The following is a 7,576-nucleotide window of genomic DNA, read 5'->3' as shown; positions in this document are numbered from 1 at the left end:
ATTTAGAAGGTGGTCAGAACTAAGGAAAAAATAAAGCAGAAAAAGCAGATAGGGAGGTAATTAGGGAAAGGACTCCCTGAAAACATGATACTTGAGCAAAGACTTGGTGAAAATAAGGGAGGTTCTGGGAAAATGACAAGTGCAAAGGCCCTGAGGTGGGAATTTGCCTGGTTTTTCAGGGAATAGCTAAGAGGCCACCGTGGCCACAGCACAGTGCGTACAGGAGAGGAAAACACAGAGAGAGCTAATTAGGGCGCCTTGTGCGGTTCAGTCAGTCAAGCATCCAACTTCACTCCAGTCATGATCTCGTGGTCCATGAGACTGAGCCGCAACTCGGGCTCTGTGCTGACAGCTTAGAGCCCAGAGCCTGCTTCAGACTGTGGGTCTCCCTCTGTATCTGCACCTCCTCCGCTCATGCGCGCGCTCTTTCTCTCTCTCGCAAGCGCGCCCTCTCTATTATAAACATTAAAAAAAAAGAAAAGAAAGAGTTAATTAATGAAAGCCAAATTACATGGAGCTTTGTAGATCATTGGAAAGACTTGAGCTCTTACTCCTACGATCACTACTCCTACTATTGTTTTGTGTGGAACAGGGACATGATGTGACTTGTGTGAGCTAACTTCACAGTATTACATTGATCACTAGGTAGATAGTCACAGAAGCTGGGGCCTTTCTTCCCTCTGCCCCCAAACCAATTTTCTCCTTATCCCATTTTGGAAAGAGTGTCCACCATTCATAGCAAAAAATCTAGGTAGCATCCTGACTCCTCCTTCTTTCCCATGCCTCACCTCCAACCAGTTACTACTAGTCAAGGAGACCAGTTAGAAAGTCAACGTGGTAATCTGGATGAGAGACGATGGTCACTTGGACCAGGGTGTGAGTGATGGAGGTACTGACTCTAGATATATTTTGAAGGTAAAGACAACAGGATTTGTTGATGAACTGCAAGTGGAGTGTGAAGAAAAAGCATCAGGATGATACCAAGAGCTTGGACCTGGGCAACTGGAAGTATGGAACTGCCAGCAGCTAAGACAAGGCAGAGAGTAAGACTTAGAGCAGGTCTTAAGGGGGAAAGATCAGTTTGGGATGCATTAGGTTTGAGACAGACAAACAGATCCATCGAATAGTGCCCCAGACTTTGAGTCTGGAGTTCTCTTTTGTCTGTCAAGAGAACAGATGCAGAACTGATATGAGAGGAGCTAATGTCCAGGAGGAGACAAGAGCCTGGAACAGGGGTTTTATATACTTAGTGAATATGCAGAGGAAAACAATAAGACAGTGACCATTAATATGTGTAAGCAAAGGGTTTGGGGTGCCAGTGGCATTAGAAGTAGGGATTAAAGCACAATGATATAATGGCGCCAGATGTCAGATGGACAGTTTTTCTCTGTGAGGGACACAGCCAAGTATCTGTTATCTCCACACATGCCGCCTCAAGGCTAACAAGGCCCCCTTTTCACTAGCTAGCCTTGGGTGCTTTTTGCCCTGTAGTGGTTTGTGCCTCTTAACTGTTCTGGGGTTGGGAGGGGCTTTTGACCTCTGTGCTTTGTCTACTTAATGACAGGCCTTGGGCACTTGCCCTGTGGCAGCTTTGCGCCCTAAGCCTTGTCAACCCTTTGGTGCAAGCACGCAGAAATATTGAACTTATTTCCCACCAAATAGAAAAGAGCATGTAGACACAGACTCGCACATATATGGACACCTGCTTTACAACCAAGGTGTCATTGCAATAGAGCAGGTTAGATATGTTCTTTTTTTTTAATGTTTTATTTATTTTTGAGAGAGAGAGAGAGAGAGAGACAGCATGAGCAAGGGAGGGTCAGAGAGAGAGAGGGAGACATAGAATCTGAAGACAGGCTCCAGGCTCTGAGCTAGCTGTCAGCACAGAGCCCGAAGCGGGGCTCGAACCCACGAACTGTGAGATCATGACCTGAGCTGAAGTCGGATGCTTAACTGACTGAGCCCCTCAGGTGCCACTAGATATATTCTTTTTAACAAATGGTACTGGATCCATTGGGTAGCTGATGGGAAAAAATAATCCTTGACCCTCTTTCATACCATTCACAAAAATCAATTCCAGATGGATTATAGGCATACACAGGAAGGAACAAGAAAACTTCTGAAAGGAAACATGGAAGAAGACCTTTATGACTGTAGAGTAGAAACAATTATTTCTTAACAAGATACAAAGTCTCTAACCATAAACAAAATATATTGATAAGTTGAACATTATAGTTAAGAACTTTTATTAATCGAAAGATACCAATAAAAGTAAAAAGGCAGGCCTCAGAGAAGGAGAAGATACTTGCAAAAATGCATCTAACAGAGGGTTTTGTGTATACAAAGAACACCTACCTATATGTCAGTAAGAAAAAGTCCAACAACACACCCACATCCCCCTCCCCCCCCACGACTGGATCAAACACATCAGAAAAGAGGATACCCAAATGGTCAATAAGCAAATGGAAGGGTACTCAGCTTTATTTGTCACTAGGGAAATGCAGATTAACCAATATATTCCTATCAGGATGGCTCCTAAAAAACCCCTGACAATCCCAAGTTTTGTATTTGTACCAAGTTTTGGAGGAGCACCTGAAATTCTCATTCTCTGCTACTAAGAGTATAAATTGATAAAAATCACTTTGGCAGACTGTTGGGCAGTATCTGCTAAGGCTGAACACACGCATTCTGTGACCGAGTGGTTCCGCTCCTAGGCTTAGGCCCAACAGAAGTGAGTGTAAGGGACAAGGGAAAGAACCCACAGTGGCTTCTTTGGTGAGAGCACCCATGTGGAAGCCCCTGTAAATCCCTCAGCAGTAGAACAGGTAAGTTGTGGTAAACATCCAGCTTCTTTAACACCTTGATGAAGAATGGACTGTGCCTCACACAACAGTCTGGTTATGTTGAGTTAAAACCCAATCAGAATTCAGCAGATTCAGGAAGAGCTCTTTACCTCCTTCACAATTGCCGGAAAAGAATTTAGACAGAGAACTTGGTCCAGAAAGAGGGCTATCACCTTAGATAACTACACTGCGCCGTAAACTAGGGGTGGGAGACAGGGAGGAACTTAGCAAGGCCTGTTTGACCCAAGTCCTCTGTGTCCCATTGTTTCTGAGCGGCCTGGCAAACATGTACTCTCTTTTATCTTCCTGGGTATTGCATCCCTTCCCTTTGAAGTTCTAGACCCTACCTCCTGCTCCTTAGCTTGGGACCACATATACACCTCATTTTGCCTGACTGTTTTTAGGTTAAAATTTGATTTTTTCCTGTGAATCTGTCTCATGTCAATTTGATTCTTAGTCCAGCCAGAAGGACCTTGAAGGAGACAGGAAATTCTTGCTCCCAACACTGTGAATGTCCCTAAGGTGTTGGTTTTTCTATCACCTTCCCAGTCTGGTTTTAGGTGAGGATTCAGAGATTGAAAAATTGCTGTCACCTCTGCCCCATCTTTCCAGAATCCCCTATGCCCTTTGCTGTATTAGGTATTTTAGATAGACTTTCTATTTTAGAGCATTTTCGGTTCATGGAAGAGTTCAACAGAAAGTACAGAGAGTTCTCATGTACCCCTTTTCCCCCAAACAGTTACCCTTATTATTAATACCCTGCCTTTGATACAGTTGATGAGCCGGTAGTAATGCCAGATTTAAAGTCCATAATTTACATTAGAGCTGGCTCTTTATGTTGTGTAGTTCATGGTTTTTGACAAATGAATAATGTCATATGTTATATTTCTGTAAGAGTTCAAAAGTCCCATTTTCTGCTTAGAAACTGCTCTCTTGTTTCTGGTATGGAGACGTCAAGGCACGGATGGATACAGGGGTTCTCACAGAGGGAATTCTTATAACACAGTGAATAACACCCTCGATGACATCCTGACTGTAAGGACAGGAGAAAGCTTCATACAGCTCTACCATGTAAGTCCCTCAACATATGTGATGGTACCATAGTCCAAGGAAAAAGATTCAAGGGGATGGAGAGACCCAGCAGGGAAGGCAAAAAAAAAAAAAGTATAGGCATATAGCTTCCTGGCAGTCTGGCCTATTTCAGAGAAAAATGTACTGCAACTTCTATATACTTCAGATAATCCTACATGAAAATTTTGATAGGCATCTGGGTGACTCAGTCAGTTACATGTCCGACTTCAGCTCAGGTCATGATCTCCCGGCTCGTGGGTTTGAGCCCCGCACAGCTCAGAGCCTGGAGATTCTATGTCTCCTTTCTGTACCCCTCCCCTCATGTTTTGTCTCTCTGAGTCTCTCAAAACTAAATAAACGTTAAAAAAATTTTTTTTTAATTTTTTGATATTGAGAAGTGACACCAGCATTATGGCTCTGTTTGCTTCTTAGACATTCTCTGTCAGATGGATGCCTCTTTCTTTCTTTTGCTTGAGCTATTGTAAATCTGGGCTTTAAGGCTCCTCTTCTGTCTGAGGAGAGGCAGGCTTTACGCACGGTTATTGGTTGGTCCAGTGACATCTTACCAGCTCGTGGAAAAATGCATTAAGAATAACACCAGATTTCTGTAGTTTATTCCCCCTTTGTGTGCTTTTGTGTGGAACTGTTTGCAGCTATATGTTCCATAAAGTTGTGGTTTTAATACTTCCAATCAGGCTATAGTAACTCTGCCTTCATTTACATATTACATTTTTTTTCTTTCATGTCTTCTGAAAATGCCTTGTGGTACACTGAGCACACACAGAAGGATCATCATAGAATTTGTTGACAATTTTGTTGAGTGTGTTCTCACCAGAACCTGAAATAGCCAAAATAACATGTATTAGTTTCCTACTGCTTCTGACAAGTCACCACAAACTTAGTGGCTTAAAATAGTGCAAAGATAGTTCTGGAGGTCAGAAGCTCAAAATGGGTCTCATGGGGCTAAAACCTGTGGTGTCAGCAGGGTTGGAGGATTTAGGAGAGTCGGTTTCTTGCTTTTTCCAGCCTCTAGAGGGCGCCTTCATCGCTTGGTTCTAGGCCTCTGCTGAGGTCCTCACACATCCTCGGATTCTTCCGCCTCCCTCTTCACATGTAAGGACCCTTGTGAGTACAGTGGGCCCATCCAGGCAGCCCAGGATCATCTCACTTAAAGTTCCTTAATTTTATCACATCGGCATAACCCCTTTTGCCACATGAGGTCACATTCATAGATTCTGGGGGCTACAATATGGACATCTTGGGGAGCCTTCTATTCCACTTACAAGTGTTTTTAGACAATTATCTGTCCTTCCATTGATTTTTATCCTAAATCTTCTTAATTTGTGATCAGTAGGTAAAATTTTTGGCTATTTATAAACACCTTTTTGAGTAATCAGGAAAATTGTATACGTCTTTATTTCCCTGTGTTCTTGTGGCTAACTTTCCTCAATAAGCAGATAAGTTTTGTCTATCTCAACACCTAATAGTTTGTTCCTTTAACTGATGACTACTGTCTTATTAAGGGCTTAGAAAAACTTCAAAATTTAGTCTGCTAGCCCCACACCGTGATAAATTGTTATTTAACTTTTCTGGTTTCCAAACGGGGCATGGAAGAGCCAACAGATCTATCAAATAAGATCTTGGGACTGTTTCCTCTTCTGTGAAAAGAGGGATAAGGTGCTCCCTCCCTCTTTCTCCACGGTTCTTAGAGTTCTATCTCCACGGTTCTTACATCCACAGCAGCACTGAATATTCCTGGAGCGCAATGAAATCTGGGCAGTGATTCCAGCTAGCTCAGAACTTACCACCAGGAGCGCCCATCCTAGGTCTCCCGGAAACATGGCGGGCAAAGCGTGTTGCCGTCAAGTCTTACGGAATAGAAGGGGGGATGGCTTCCGGTTTGTTGCTATTGGGCGCCCTGTCCTGCAGCAGACACAGAGCAGCTAGTGAGCGGTATCCATGCCCCCCCGCCCCCCCCAGCAAGGGGATTAAGGTTGGAGAAAGCAGCGTCCTGGGCACAGACATCTGTTGTGTGAAATGTCTGTAGGTGAATGCCCGTCCAAGTTTCTAGGGCTACAAGGACCAAGTACTGTGAGTTCTCGGGACCCTCCTGGGAAATGGGGTGCGAGTCACACTGAGGATATTCCTTGTCGCAGGGGAGCAGCAGCTGCAGGAAATAGGGCTCCACCTGTGGGATTTGTCATTCCGGAACCACAGCAGCTGCAACAGCGTCAGCGTGGAGGAATAGGGGAGAAAGGGAGAGAGAGAGAGAGAACATAAGAAGATGACAATTATTTACATGTCCTTGGTTTCTGGATCACCAGAGATCTAGAGCTCTTAATATATTTTTTTTCTCTTTGGGATGAGGTGATTAAGAGCCACCAGGTACTAGATACTGAATGAGGCACTTTATACCCATAATACTGCATTTAATTCTCACAGCAATCCTATAAGGTCTACTTTGATATGTCTATTTAGAGGTGAGGAGACAGCTCCAGAAGATCTAAGAACTCTCCCAGGATTACAAAATTAATAAGTTATAGAGCAGCCTTTCTGACAAATTTCATGCATTTTAACTAAGTCACAGCTAACTACACTACCAGTCTTGTATAAATCCTGGTGAAATCTCTCATCTCATTAATATGAGGGATGCCAGAGCATAATCTTGATGTCATTCCCAGAAATTTACACTGTTGAAATGGGTTTGCTCTGTCTCGTTGGGCCCAGGTTTCTCTATACAGGTTAAATGAGGTCTAAGAAGTCATATTTAATTTAATTTAATTTTGTAAATGTTTATTTTTGAGAGACAGAGAGACAGAGAGCAGGGGAAGGGCAGAAAAAGAAGGAGACACAGAATCTGAAGCAGGCTCCAGGCTCTGAGGTATCAGCACAGAGCCTGACGTGGGGCTCAAACTCTGGAACCGCGAGATCATGACCTGAGCCAAAGTTGACCACTTAAGCTACTGAGCCAACTAGAGGCCCTTTAGTCATATTTTTAAGAAGGGCCAGCAAGTTGCCTTGAGGACCTGCAGGGGGCATCAGAGGCCTATTGACCTGGTACTGGTTTGCCTTTCGCACAATTCATAAAGAAGCCAAGGGGCACTGTAACCAGGGGTATCAGCTGTTTGGGGGAGCAGAGTCTGAGAATAAAATGAAAAAAATGTGTCCCACTCCTCCCTGCTGTTTTCCTACCACACTGCTCTTCCTTTTCTTTAAAAATTGTTTTGTTTTTGTGTTGTCTTTTAACTTTTCTTCCTGATCTTGTCCACCATAATTACGTTGTGCTTCTTACCTTAGCTTCCTTATTCTTTGTGACTTTCTCTCTTTCCAAATCTTTTATACCTCCCTTAAGATTATTTCTCATTTTTAAAAACCTTAAATTTGTCTTAAATTATACTAATTTAAAACTGCCTCTATAATGTAAAGATAACAGTAGTATCAGTATTATAAACAAGTAATTACTACTGAAAGAAAAAAGGGCCAGTAGGTGCTCACTGACTTTTTATTTTTATTATTTAAAAATATTTTAAAAAATGTTTTATTTATTTTTGAGAGAGAGAGAGACAGCATGAGCAGGGGAGGGTCAGAGGGAGAGAAGAGGATGCAGAATCCGAAGGCAAGCTTCAGGCTCTGAGCTAGCTGTCAGCCCAGAGCCTGACTCG

At 43.1% G+C, this 7,576-nt stretch overlaps 1 long non-coding RNA gene across 1 annotated transcript; it reads right to left on the bottom strand.

The window, feature by feature from the left end:
- Positions 1 to 4,274: 4,274 nt before the first annotated feature.
- On the bottom strand, positions 4,275 to 5,771 carry LOC115299448. The gene is made up of 2 exons (XR_003912187.1): positions 5,720 to 5,771; positions 4,275 to 4,752 (listed from the first exon to the last, which is right to left on the bottom strand). It is a non-coding gene; the product is annotated as an uncharacterized LOC115299448 (long non-coding RNA).
- Positions 5,772 to 7,576: the final 1,805 nt, after the last annotated feature.

This window comes from Suricata suricatta, chromosome 8, assembly GCF_006229205.1.
Source record: "Suricata suricatta isolate VVHF042 chromosome 8, meerkat_22Aug2017_6uvM2_HiC, whole genome shotgun sequence".
In the NCBI taxonomy this organism is placed as follows: Eukaryota; Metazoa; Chordata; class Mammalia; order Carnivora; family Herpestidae; genus Suricata; species Suricata suricatta.
Note: the sequence above shows the minus strand (reverse complement) of the source record. Positions and strands in the feature narration are given on the sequence as shown.